This window comes from Canis lupus, chromosome 8, assembly GCF_011100685.1.
Source record: "Canis lupus familiaris isolate Mischka breed German Shepherd chromosome 8, alternate assembly UU_Cfam_GSD_1.0, whole genome shotgun sequence".
Taxonomy (NCBI): Eukaryota; Metazoa; Chordata; class Mammalia; order Carnivora; family Canidae; genus Canis; species Canis lupus.
Genome location: NC_049229.1, coordinates 54,042,322 through 54,056,409, shown reverse-complemented (window position 1 = coordinate 54,056,409; position 14,088 = coordinate 54,042,322). Strand labels below are relative to the sequence as shown.

The 14,088-nt window shown below is 46.6% G+C and overlaps 1 protein-coding gene and 1 long non-coding RNA gene across 5 annotated transcripts in view; one reads left to right on the top strand and one right to left on the bottom strand.

The window, feature by feature from the left end:
* Positions 1 to 1,266: 1,266 nt before the first annotated feature.
* LOC102153608 lies at positions 1,267 to 13,704 on the bottom strand. 2 transcript variants are annotated; one of them, XR_005363638.1, is made up of 3 exons: positions 13,488 to 13,704; positions 2,092 to 2,269; positions 1,267 to 1,755 (listed from the first exon to the last, which is right to left on the bottom strand). It is a non-coding gene; the product is annotated as an uncharacterized LOC102153608 (long non-coding RNA). The 2 variants fall into 2 exon arrangements; XR_005363637.1 differs by lacking the exon at positions 13,488 to 13,704 and adding an exon at positions 12,307 to 12,461.
* The window catches only part of STON2 (stonin 2), a 144,876-nt gene continuing 143,674 nt past the window's right edge, over positions 12,887 to 14,088 (top strand). For 2 of the 3 annotated variants that reach the window (XM_038545482.1, XM_038545480.1), the window contains exon 1: positions 12,895 to 13,014. The gene's annotated coding sequence lies outside the window, so the exon portion shown is untranslated. Of the gene's footprint in view, positions 13,015 to 14,088 lie in introns of all 3 variants that reach the window. The other variant, XM_038545481.1, reaches the window with a different exon arrangement.

Sequence of the window (14,088 nt, the reverse complement as noted above, 5' to 3'; positions counted from 1 at the left end):
TCCCTCCGCCGCCCGGCCGCGCGGGGGCGCTCGAAGCCGGCCTGGGCTCGCGACCCGGGCGAGGGCTCCGCGCAGCGCCGCTTGGCCGAGGGGAGCCGGGGCGCCGAGGTCACCGCACAGCTGCGGACTATTTCAAGGAAACAGGTGGCCGCTCTGGCCTCGTCCGAGGCTGGGAGTTTGCTGAGAACAGGCCATGGCAAGGGCGGCCTCGGGGCCCGGCCGCAGAGCCTCTGTCTGGGAAAGGGGAGCGCAGGGTGACCCCTCAGGAGCCTGCAGATCTTCCCCCCCCCACCCCGACCCACCGCCCCCCACGAAGGGCGGTCTCGGCCCCGGTGACGCAAGCAGTCAAGGCTGGGGAGGGATTTCGCGGTCCTCTGCAGGGCTGGAATCTCTGGGGCGAGGCCTAGGCATCAGCATTTTGAAAGCTCCCAGGTGATTCCAATGTGCAGCGAAGCTGGGAGACAAAGGTCCTACCCTTGCAATTAAAGTCCCTGGAGCCTATGAAGAGAAAGGAAGGAAGGGAGAGAGAGAGAAAGGAAAGAAGAAAGAAAGAAGAAAGAAAGAAGAGAAGGAAGAAAGAAAGAGAAGAAAGAAAGAAGAGAGAAAAGAAAGAAAAGAAAGAAGAAAGAAAGAAAGAAAGAAGACAAAAAGAAAAAAGAAGCCAGAACAGAAGCAGCAAATCCCCACTCCAATGCATAAAAACACGAAAGTAACGACAAGAAAAAAGAAAAGAAAAGAAAGAAAAGAAAAAAGAAAAGAAAACAAAGAAAAAATAAAATCCCTGGAGCGGGGCCCCTGGGTGGCTCAGTGGTTGGGCACCTGCCTTCAGCTCAGGTCGTGATCCCAGGGTCCGGGATGGAACCCCACATCCGGCTCCTTGCAGGGAGCCTGCCTTTCCCTCTGTCTATGTCTTTGTCCCTGTATGTGTGTTTCTCGTGAATAAATAAATAAAATCTTTAACAAAAAAAGTCCCTGGAGTTGCAGCATCCCCTGGAAGACTGATAGGCAGAGTCTCAGGCCCTATCCTGGACCTAGTGATTCAGAACTTGCATTTCCCCCCTGAGATCCCAGGAGATCTGTGGGCTCTTTAGGGTTTGGTAGGGCCGGGGGATAACACTCAGGCTCTGGGGGCTTGTAAAAGGTGCACAACGCTAGCAAAACCCTTGAGTCGTGTGGGTTCCTCAGAGGCCCGTCTCTGAGCTTCCTTCTCCTCACCCATAGAATGAAGATAATAAACACTCCTTTTAGACTGTTGTGATGATTAAGTTTGACAACACCTGTAAAGTGCCTGGTCCTCAGCACTCAGTAAATACGAGCTCCTAGCTGGGTTTGTACTGTTTTTAATCCTGAAACAGAACCTGTTCAGTTGGCCGCCCTGGTATGAGCATATGCCGGTCATGCTTCTTGTCCAGCTCATCCCCCATCCCACCAGCATCAAATGTCTTTTCCCTCCAGGGACTCAGACCTGGAGACCAGAAAGTCTGTGGCTCAGTTCAGACAGTCTCTGATTCCAGAGTTGTTTTTCCTGTTGAAATCATGTGATTGCTCCATCATCGGGAAAAGAAAAACAATAAGAGGGAGTAGGTTCTTGTAATTGCCATGGAAGCTGCAAATGTGAAGCTTTTCTGAGCCAGCTGGAGAGGAGAAGGGTTTGGGGAAGGGGGTTGCCAAATCTCCACCCTCCTGGGCTTCTTGATTGCAGATTAACCCCAGATGGAGTGTCTGGGAAGCTGTGTGAAGGCTCTCCCGCAGGATCTGGGGAACGATATGCCGATAAGGACAAGTCATGTACAACATTAAGCAATCCTGTGCTTTCAAGGCTAGTGCAGCTTCATCCAATAACGGTACTGCTTTGTTTTTTTAAAAAGGACCGTTCATTCGCTTAATTAATTAAGCATTTTCTATGTACCAGGCATTGCACTATGTCATTTCATCATCAAGGTTACCCCTTGAAGCTGGTACTACCTTCATTTTATAGGTAAGAAACCAGGCTCAGCTGTTTGATTCAAAGGTCACCCAGTCACTGAATAACAGACTTGGAATTGAGATGAAAACTTTCCTGGACCCTCAGCCCACTCTGGTTCACTTTACCTGACTGTTGCAGCCATGAGAGCTGGAACTCTATCAAGTTAAATGGAATTGTTTGTTATCCTTGGTGTGTTTTCCTCCAGGGGTCTCAAGGCACCACCTCCTCAAGTCCTCTGCAAGTCCCTTCATCCTCTGTGGGGAAGGATGTCAGTTCCACTATGAGCCACAATTCTGTATTTGTCTGCAAAATATAAGAGTTTAAAATCATGTACCTGACTCTCTTTCAACTTTCTGTTGAAGAAACATTTATCAGGAATGTCAAGAAATAGATAACTCAAAAGGAGACAGCAGTCCCATTTGAAAGATGGGAGCATGAGAGAATAAGCCCTGGCCCTGGGGGAGTGGAGAATATGTAGTGGTTTTATGGGTCAAAGGGAGGGATTTCAGGCAAAGGGGACGGCATAGGCAATGGCACAAAGACATGGGGTGTATGTCTGTTTTTTTTCCCCAGTTACTAAAAGAAGAAAAAGAGGCCCCTTGAATAAAAGCCAATTCAAATCTTGCTTTGATTTTTTAAAAAAAATTTTATTTATTTATTCATGAGATACAGAGAGAGAGAGAGAGAGAGATAGGCAGAGACACAGGCAAAGGGAGAGGCAGGTTCCATACAGGGAACCCAACGTGGGACTTGATCCTGGGTCTCTAGGATCATGCTCTGGGCTGAAGGCGGCACTAAACCGCTGAGCCACCCAGACTGCCCTGCTTTGAATTTTAAATGAATTCAAAATTATAATACTAATAGTATTGAATAATTTCTTCTTCTTCTTCTTCTCTCTCTCTTTTTTTTTTTTTTTTAGATGGAGCAAGGCAGGAGAGGTGCAGAGGGACAGGGAGACAGAGAATCTTAAGCCCACTTGGGGCTTGATCTGATGACCCTGAGATCATGACCTGAGCCAAAATCAAGAGTCAGATGCTTAACCAACTGAGCCACCTACGTGCCCCAGTACTGAATAATTTCTAACACCATATGCCAGCTGCCATTTTAAACACTTAATGTACCTTAACTTATTTATCCCTCGAAAGGACTCATTTTACAGATGAAGAAACTGAGGCACAGAGAGGCTAAGCAACTTGCCAAGGGTCTTAAAACCATTACCTGACTGACCCAGGATTCCAACCCAAGTCTCCTGGCTCTCAAGTCTGTGCTCCTACCCACCTGCCATGTTGTCTCTCAAATGTTAGGTACCCTAACATATCAGTGTAGCCTCTGTCAATCTCATTTTTTTTTTTGTCAATCTCATTTTTAAAAAGATTTTATTTATTAATAATTTATTTATTTATTTATTTAAGAGAGAGAGCATGCACACACGCACAAGTGGGGGGAGGGGAAGGAGGAGGGAATCTCAAGCAGGCCCTGCACTGAGCACAGAGCCCTCAGGGCTCCATCTCACAACCCTGAGGTTATGACCTGAGCTAAAACCAAAAGGTGGATGTTCAATCGAGAGTCACCCAGGTACCCCTCTACCGATCTCATTTTGAAAATGCCTTCTTGTTATTTCTAGTGTAGAGCAGGGCTGTATACCAGGAGATCTGTAGGTCTGCTACAAATATCTGTGTAGTAAAATAAGAATAATAGCTAATATTTATCAAGTACCTACTATATGTTAGGAACAGTGCTAAGATCTTTTTTTCTTTTTAAGATTTTATTTATTTATTCATGACAGACACAGAGAGAGAAAGAGAGGCAGAGACACAGGCAGAGGGAGAAGCAGACTCCATGCAGGGAACCCAATGTGGGACTCGATCCCAGGTCTCCAGGATCACACCCTGGGCCAAAGGCGGCACTAAAACACTGAACCACCGGGGTTGCCCGTGCTAAGTTCTTAATAAGTATCTCCTCATCTAATGATCACCCAAATCCTCTAATGTATATTATTATTATTATTATTATTATTATTATTATTATTACCACTTTATAAATATGGAACTGGGGCTCAGAAACCAAACTAGCATCCTACAGTTGGGAGGTGTCAGAGCTGGGTGTCAATCCCAGGCTTGGTGAAACCAGAGTTCTCCCTTCCAAAAATATTCCCATGGTGCCTCTTTATCTTGGGACAGGGGTTATTTAGCTTTCCTCCTTTTTCAGTTTTCTTATATTTCAAGTGAAATTAATAAAAAATAACAAATATCTGTGTGCGGTTGTATATACCACAAACAGTTCTCAGCAGTCCAATCTCATTTGACTCTCACAGCAACCTTATCAAGGTAGAAAACACATCTTCCAGCCAGGTCTTCTCTTGAACTCCATAGATCTAATTACTGAATTCCTAGAATGCTATCTCTTTCAGTGTTGACTCCTGCCTGCACACACCACCCACAGTGGGGAGAAGAGGATGGATGAGAAGAGCACAAGGAACATCCATCCCTCTTCTATGTGGCTGAAGACTGACCAAGGAAAGCATGATGTCACTACACTGGCCAGAAGTAACCCCAACCAGAAGGGCCTCTGGCATAGTGGAGCTGGAAATCCCTGGGAGGGACTCACCAACCCTGAAAACCTGGTGGGCAACCCATGGAGAGGATGGGGTAACTGCTCTGAGTGCCAGCACAGAATGGAGAATGCCTGCCCCCACTCCAGCTGCTCTCAGGTAGACTAGAGGCAGCACTGAGGCTAGAATATGGCCAGTCAAGACCAATGCATGGGCCTAACATGAAATTCAAGCCAAAATTTGGCAGAGAAGTGTCAGTAACCCAGAGCCCTAAATTCATCCTGTGTATGATGTGAGAGTCACCCCAAATCAGCATGCCAGCACCATTCTGGCAGCCCAATTTTGTGCAATCCTGCAAAGGAGGTAACACAGAGACCAGTGAAGCAATCTATGGTTCAGGTCACTCTCCTGGATGGAGAATCCAGCCATAGGCAACTAATGAGATCACATAGTTATGAATCTCAGAACTTTTCCTGGCCTCTGATAAATTCCATGTGCAGAACAGAGGGCCCAAGGGTGCCCAAAGCAAGAAATGGTAATGTGTGAAGAGGTACCACATTTGGGTCCTTGCCTAGGCTTGGGATATCCCACCTAGAAAATCCTGTTAGCCCAGTCAGTCTCCAGCAAAAATAGGAAAATTATGGGGAAAGCCAGTGATCCATTTGCTTGTCTTAGGGCAATAATACAAGCAATATAAGTACTTTTCACAATTATGGAGAAGTCCTAGATTGCCCTTGTTTTACTAGCCTCTCTTGAAGCTAGGGATGGTCATGTGGCTCAGTTCTAGCCAATGGGATATAAGGGGAAGATTACCAGATGGGGAGAAAGGGATGTTTGAGGAAAATTTTCCTCCCTGATAAAGGAAAACTTCTTTCCCAGTGCAATCCACTTTCTTCCTTTCTTGTATGTGCTCTTCTGAAGATGAGATACCTGGAGTTGTGGCAACCATATTGTGTTCACAAGCCAACAAGCCAAGATAAAGCCAAAAAGCCAAAGGTGGAAGAGCAGAAAGAGCCTAGGTCCTTTAGATGTCACGGAGCATCATTCCTTGGGGCTGCCATCACTGAGGCTGTTCATGTCAGATATTACCCGTTTTTACTGCTTGAACCATTATAACTGGTTATTCTGATACTTGCAGCTAGAAAGCATTCATAAGTTAAATACTGGCTATAAGCATCAAAGTCCAATTCAAGAATGGGCTAGACATTGATGTCCAGCATGCCAAGATTGAAAGAATCTCTTTTGAAAAGGAGCTTCCAGGTCTAGAAATGAGATGAATATGCAGATATGATCCCATGATGCATAGTAACATTAGAAAAAGTGCATACGTTCAATCAATTACCTAAAAGAATTCAATCTTATTTAGCCAAGTATGATTCCAGTTGGGCATTCATGGATGGTGTAAAACCTTCCCTTATGGATCTACCTTCTCACTCACAGCGATTCAATGACAGATAAGACTCCTAAAGTCCCTTCCCTCCCAGATCTCCTTTTTTTCTCTGAATATCCCTTCCCAGTGTTCCTCAGTGTTGTCTTCTGCATATCCAGGTGTGACCTCCTCCTTGGTGGTTGCTGTTTATGGGGTCCATTTCTGGCTGGGCAGCAGAAGGGAGTTCTTGTAGTTGGCAGAATTTTAAAGTTCTTAGGATTCAACTTGGTTAAAAAAAAATTCTCCATAGTGGAGAAGCTGAAAAATAAAAGCCTTTTTTTTAAGTCCCACTCAATATTGACTTTACTTAGGGCATTCTGTCAATAGGTTGTTATGTTCTAAGTTTCCCTTCCCTTCAGGTGGTAAATGGGATAATCAAAACAGGCAAAGAGGACAGAACCGTATTTCTCACACAAAAATGTCAAGATGGCAAAGATACTTGCTGGAAATGGGGTCCAGTGTTACAAGATGCAGGAAGGCATAAAAGAAGGGGCACCTTTGTTGGCTTGGGAAGTCAGGGAAGGCTTCACAAAAGAGTAACATTTGTGTTGGGACTTCAAGGATGATTAGGAATATATTAGGACACTGGGTTGTAAATAAACTCAACTCGAAGTAATTTAGGAAAAAGATTTAACTGTAAAGATGTTGCATCTCTTTCACAAAATAACAGGAAAAGATGAATGACTTGAAAGAAGGAGGGGCAAGGAAATAGCTGGTCTGCAGCACAAATAGAGTGGAGAATCCCTCTCTGTTTTGCTTGCTTCTGTTTCTCTCTGCATCTTAAAGCAGGGAAAGAATGGCTCCAATGTTTTGCTCTTCATAGGAAATTCTCAGGAACTCTGGCTGGTTCACCTTGGTTTAGCTGCCCACCTGTAAACCAATCAGCTGTGACAAGAGGTGTGGAGTCCTGTGAGAACTTGTTAGTGCCTGCCAGAGACACATGGGTGAGGCAATGGAGGAAGATCCCCCAGAAGAAAGAGGCGTGTGTTTCGGAGGGAATTCTGTTGTAGTTTGGAGCTGGTACGTCATGTGTTGGGGGTGGGGGGCGGATGGGGTATCTGTAGGGTACCAGGCAGATAAATAGAAATGAGCAGAGACAGGAATGAAAGTTGACAAGATGGGTGTAGTTGGGGAGCATGCCATGTAGAGGGAACAGCACACAGACATGAGAGTCTATGGTGCATTCTGAGAACTGCAAATAGTTCAGTATTAGTGGAATAAAGTTCGAGGAGGATGACAAAAGTTGAACGTGGAGAGGTAGGCTAAGCCTGATCCAGGAGGATCTTGTATCCTATGGTAAGGAAGTAAGATTTCTTCCCTTTGGTAATGAAGAGCTATCGAAGGATTTTTGAATAGGGGAGAGAAAGAATTACATTGAGTTAGATCATTCTGATAGCTCTGAGAGGGATGGATCAGAACAGTGTTTACAAATATGTTGTACCCAGCATAAGTAGACTTTATTTGGTGCAGAAGCTGTTGTAAGTAGAATGGAAAAGAGACATTAAATTTCATTGGCTGTTGTCCTAAGTTACTCTTTTTGCAATACTTTTTCAATCTGTTTGATTTAGCCAAGGAGAAAGGATCAGTTTGGTGCTGGTATGTCTTTAATTACTCTCTAAGTCTTGATAATCTTTCTCTTTATGAAAGAAAGAGCAGGGCCTCAAACTCAGAACTTTGAGAGCCAACAATAGCTAGCTAAGATTAGATAATGTAGTTTTACTTTCATTGTACTATTTTTGTGATTAACATTCTATTTATGGCAAGTGATACTAGTTTTACATGGATGATAATGAGATAAAAACTCCTTTTCAATGAAGTTGAGCAAGAGGAGAGTCAATGTAAGGAAACAAGGACATAATAGTGCAGATGATGCATGGATATGGAAAGATTGGTGACAGTAAGGCACAAATGACTGAGATTTGGGATACACTGAGAAAGAAGAGAAAATCAAACACAAGAGACTGGTAAGAAGGATATTGCAATAGTAGAGGTGAGAGACTTTAAATGCCTTCAGATCTGAGAGCCTGATCTTATATTTATTTTGGTTTGCACTCAGGAATAAACCTGGAGGGCAGCAAGAAGACTGTCCAGTTAGTACCCTTGTCAGCAATGCAAAACATTGTCACAGATGTTGAGCTGGATCTTGATGTTAATTCCTTCTTTCAAACTCTGGTCCCCAAAACTTCTCCTGATATACTACCCAAAATCCAATTTTGGAAGGTGGGTGGTATAAATGAGTACATTTTTAAAAATGTTTTTTAAAAGACCTTTACTCTTCCTTCAAGTTCCTTTAGCTTAAATGTCACCTCCTCTGAGAAACCTTCCCTGATTTCTCTGTATACATCCAGCTGCTCCTTGCACTGTGCTTCCAGTGAACCTTCCTATGCATTTAGGTCAAACTTTGCAGAACAATTTCTTTGTGTGCCTCTTCATTAGGCTCTAATCTGTCCAGTGACCCTGTCTTTTTTTTTTTTAAGATTTTATTTATTTATTTATTCATGAAAGACACACACACATACAGAGAAGGACACACACACACACACACACAGAGAGAGAGAGAGAGAGAGGCAGAGACACAGGCAGAGGGAGAAGCAGGCTCCATGCAGGGAGCCTGATCCCAGGACCCCAGGATCACACTCTGGGCCAAAGGCAGGTGCTAAACCGTTGAGCCACCCAGGTGTCCCCCATCTTTCTTTTTATCCACAGCTCCTAGGACTGTTCTGGCACAAAAATAAGCAGGAGATCAATAAACATTTGTGCAACAAATGAATCTTGCTGTGTGGACACCACATTAAGGAAGAACACTTAGTCATTACATTCTATCGATTTCAAATTCAATGAAAGTTCAAAGAAGTGAAAGATCAATATGAACTGGAAAGAGTATTGAAGGAGTTAAAGATGTTACAAGGCTTGGGTTGGAAACAGGAAATCTAAATAAAGATTCCTCAACATCACTTCAGCATCTTAATAGCAAGATTTCCCACTCCAAAGAGTGTGTGTGTGTGTGTGTGTGTGTGTGTGTGAGAGATTGGGGGGAAATGCAGGCAAGGAAGTAAGGAGCCAGGTCCTTGTGAGGGATTTCTCTTGTCTCTTCTCCCTGTCTGCCTTCTCAAGACCAACCCTTTGGAATTTGGCTGACGTTGTCCATGATCCGTCCTCTTTACAGAATTCCACAGAGTGCTTGGTCCATAAATATTTGTGGAATGGAAGCACCTCGCCATAAAGACAAAACTAAATGCTGTATTACTGGCTGAAGTTCATTAAGAGTTCATGGAAGGGGCAGCCCCGGTGGCGCAGTGGTTTAGCGCTGCCTGCAGCCCTGGGCGTGATCCTGGAGACCCTGTATCGAGTCCCATGTCGGGCTCTCTGCATGGAGCCTGCTTCTCCCTCTGCCTGTGTCTCTCCCTCTCTCTGTGTCTCTATGAATAAATAAATAAAATCTTTAAAAAAAAAGAGTTCATAGAAGGGAGAAGGGTGGGAACAGTGAGATCTTATTGAAGGATTTCTAGTGGATACAGGCTTGAGTCGGGCTATGGAACATAAAGCCATGGACTCTCCCACTCTCATACCCTCCAGTATTTTTCCACACTCCCAGTTAAGATGACCTCAGTCCTCTACATCAACAAAAGCCACACTGCCAGTAGAGTAGCCACTAGCCACATGTGGCTATTTAAATTTAAATGCAGTTAGAATTCAGCTCTTCAGTTGTCCTAACCACATTTCACATGTCCATTAGCCACATGGGCATAGCGGCTTCCATACGGAATAGCTCAGACAAGGAACATTTCCATCAGTATAGAATGTTTGATTGGACAATGCAGGTCTAAGGAGTAAATCCCCTCTGGGTTGCTGAAGGTGAGAGCATGAGAGAGAGAGAGAGAGAGAGAGAGAGAGAAGAGAGAGAGAGAGAGAGAGAGAAGTCAACTTTTAACTGTGTTTTGCAGACTTTTCTGCTCCTCCACACTTTTACACTGTTAGCTACTAACCTTTTAGGATAATTATTTCCTTCATTGACGGTTTCCTTGAGTGCCTGCCATGCACATGTTTTGTTTTGCTTTTTACAACTCAGTGGTTTATAATACATTTACAAAGTTGTGAGCTCATAACCACTATTTAATTCCAGAACATTGTCATCAACCTGAAGGTAAACTCCATATTCACTAAGCAGTCGCTCTCCAGTTCTCCTTCCCCTGACCCCTTGGCAACCATGAATCCGCTTTCAATCTATATAGATTTGCTTATTCTGGATAATTCATCTAGATGCAAACATATAATATGGGGCCTTCTGTGTCTGACTTCTTTCCCTTAGCATAATGTTTCCCAGGTTCACCCACAATGTAGCATGTGTTAGGGCTTCATTCATTTTTTATGGCTGAGTAATATTCCATTGTACAGATGTGCCACATTTTGTTTACCTATTCATCAGCTAGTGGATATTTGGGTTGTTTTGATTTTATAGCTATTATAATATTGCTAAGAATATTCATGTACAAGTTTATGTATGGTCATATGTTTGAAATTCTCTTGAATCTGTACCTAGGAGTAGAATTACTGGGTCCTGTGGTAACTGTCTAACTCTTTGAGGAACGGCCAAACTATTTTCTAAATCAGCTGTATCATTCCATCTTGTGCACATTTGAGACCTTATTCTTCTCTTTACCTGATGATGCCTAATATACAGAAACTGCCTATTCACTATCAGACTGAAGGATGATCACTTTGACTCACATCAAACATCCAGCCAGCCTGGAATTGGAGGATGCCCTGTTGAACGGCAGAGGGGTGTGACCCCGGTTTTCTTAATGCCCCTCTATTACTTGTATTACCTATAACTGAACCATCAGTTCAAGTTTACTGAGTACTTACTACTGAGTTCCAAGAACTAGGCCAGGTATTGCTATTAATTAGTTGGAAGGAGGGCCATGTAAATGGATCACTAGAATACTGTTGCTTTGTGCTGTAGTGAGACTATATAACAGGGGTGAGGAGATCACTACCTCTGCCTGGGAGAGTTAGTGAAAGCCTCACAGAGGAAAGGACATTTTAGTTGAGTCTTGAGTGCTAAATAGAAGTCACCAGAGAAGAAATGCAATGCAGAAGGCACAACGTAGCAAAGCATTTTGCGAGATGAGATAGGGGACAGACAGATCCGAATGGTTCCTGCCCACAAGAAGACTCCAGAGTGAACATAGTGGAATCCACATTCTTCTTTTGATTCTCATCCTTCAGGAGGCCAAGTTTAGTGGAATGCAACCAGGTCTATCAATTTAAGAAATTATCTTGGGTCAACCTAGTTCTCCAGCTAAAATAGCTTTGCTTCTTTGGAGTGATAGGGTAACCAATCCAAATGGAAATTCTGCTTTGGCAAAAGCACAGCTATGAAAAGTGAGCAACTGGAATGATGATGGGTTGATGTCTCCATGTGCTCCTGCAGCTTGGAGAGGGATGTTGGTATAAGAACCTTCCTCACACAGTCTATTTTGCTCTGTTGTTCCTATTGGGTGGGGCTCCCCCCATGCCAGGTCCATCTTTTCAATATAGAGTGAACTGATCATTCGTCCATTGATATAAACTGGGAAAACGAAGCTAATTTCCTCCTAGGGTCTTGAGCTCCTTAAGCTTACTCTAGGGTAAAAATCAAGCTGTACAAAGTAGGTCAAACTGGTCTTGTCTCCAGTCTTTCTCTCCAACCCAAATTTCTCACTCTAGAGTTCTGCCAACATAGAAGAATAGAACTAGAGGAAGTACTTGTGGGACAGTGGTTACATATTTGTTTCAAGGCACCCATGCAACCAACGTCAAAGGTGCTAAAATATAAACTGTGCTACTTGTTTCTACTCACTGTGGCCTACGGATGCTTAGAGGGGGCTCCTTTTATGGGTGGTAAAACAAAGTTCTGGCAGCACCCTGATTGAGACTGGTTGTTCTTATTCTTTAGAAAGCCCCAGTTCAGGTGAGACAAAGTGTTGGGAGGTAAAGAACTACGGGAGAAGAAACGGAAGAGGAGAACAATTTTAATTCCCGATGCTCTCTCTCCATTCTAACTTGTGCCTCTTAACTGCAGCGTGGAATGACTGCTGGTGTGTCTTCCAAGATGCAAATGTCTCACACTCCAGACCGACGGCACTTGGCCACACGTTTCACAGGACATGGGACATCCCTAGGTCGGCTGTTTCCTGTTTTTCTGTGTTAATAGATGCAAAGCATTTAGGAAAGTGCTAGGCAAATAATATGTGCCATGGGAAAAGTTAGGATGACTATTATTATTATTATTATTATTATTATTACTATCAGCTTTATTATTCAGCCTTATCTCCCTAGGTGGGTATTAAGGTCCTTGTAAAGGAAGATCTGACTCACCATCTTTCTCGCTTCTCCTTAATTTAATGCGATTAGGACCTCGCACAAGTTGCTTCCTTCTTTTGCTGAGTCTGGCTGGACCACCTGGAGATAGATCGTGCGTCCACACACACAATTTGGCGCCCGCTGTTTACAAGCCACTGTCCTACGCCTTTTTTTTTTCTTTTACAGCAAAAAGCATAAAAATGAACACGAAGTCAAAATCCCACGTAGGAGTGAGGCCCGAGGAGCAAGGACCCCCCCCCCCCGCCCCTAACCCCGCCAGCCCCGGTATGGGGTATGGGAGGGGTCCCAAGGCGATCCCCACTCTCCGCCACCCGCAGGCTCCTCGCGCTACTGCTCGGCGCGGGGCGGCAGGGGCCCGGCTCGGCGCCTGGGTCTCCGCGGGGCGGTGCAGCCGGGACGCGGGGCTACGGCGCCGCGGGCACCGGGAGCGGGTCCAGGCGGCGCCCCGCCCATCTCCCCGCCCCGGCTCCCGGCCGTCCAATCAGGGCGCGGCTCGGGCGCGCGCGGCGGCCAATCAGGGGCGGCGGGAGCGGCGCCGGGAGCCGGCGGGCGCGGAGCGAGCCTAGAGAGCCGGGAGCAGGCGGCGGCGCTGCGGCGCGAGGGAGGGCAGCGGGAGCGGCGGGGCCCGCCGAGGATCGCTCCCCGGGCCGGCCCGGCTGCTCTCCCGCGGCGGCCCTCCGGACGGTGCAGGCGGTGTCGCAGGTAACGGCGCCCGCGCTCCGCGCTAGCGGGCGAGCGTGCCCCGCCGGTGGGGCCCCGCAGGTGGAGCGGGCGGGGGCGGGGGCGGGGGCGGGCCGCCGCGGGGTCCTAGCGCCGCGGGTGCCGCCCCTCGCCCCGCGGGCCCCCACCCCTCCGCGCGTGCCTCGGTCGGAGCCCGGGGGTGGGGGGGGCGCGACATTTCCACCAGCCGCTGGCGTGCAGGGGCGGGAGGGGGTGAAGTGAGCCCGGCCGAGGCGGGCGAGGTGGGGGGGTCGTCGGGGAAGACACCTGCGACTCCCTCACCCACACGCGGACGCTGTTTGCCGACGGGTGTCTTCTCGGAGGTGTGAGTCCCCGCGGCATCTCTATCGGCCCGAGTGGGGAGGCGGCAACAGGTGTCCCCGGGGACAGTGCCTTCCCCCTCCCCCCTTCCAGCCCTCCCCGCGCGAAATCCCGGCCCTGGCGTTGCGCCTCACCTTCGGGGTGTCCGGAGACAGGACCCCTGCCTGGCCTCTCAGGCGCTCTGCCCGCTGGACAGCGCCCAGAGGCGGCTGGACCCGGCAGACCCGGGCTTTGGATGGAGTTTCCTCCGCGCGTTGCCAAGCAATTTGTTGGACACCCGCCTCTTGCTGGGTAAAGAAGAGTTGAAGATGAAAGAGAGAAAGAGAGAGAGAGAGAATGTGTAAGTGCATCTGTTGCCCCTGCTGAAAGGAGCTCCCTGAGGGCTGTGGGTGAATCATTAACCATCGTCTTGTGCAGCAGCTCCTGGCCTCTGTAAGGGACAGACTCTCTCTCTCAGGCAGGTCCTTCATGCTCCATGTGCCTCACTCTACTAATCTGTAAAAGGTGCAGATAGATGATTGCATTTGCTCCATAGCCTTGTTTTGAGGATTAAATAAACCACTGCGGGGGACAGGGGTGTGGGGGGTGGGGGAGGGGGGAGGGACATCCAACACAAAGCTAAGTACCCAGTAACTGCTGGCTCTTACATCAGATGTATCCTAACTGGCCCGGTGACCATTTGGAGCTCTGAACTCACAGGGGAAAAATGCAATCATTAATGTTACCTTTAAAGGA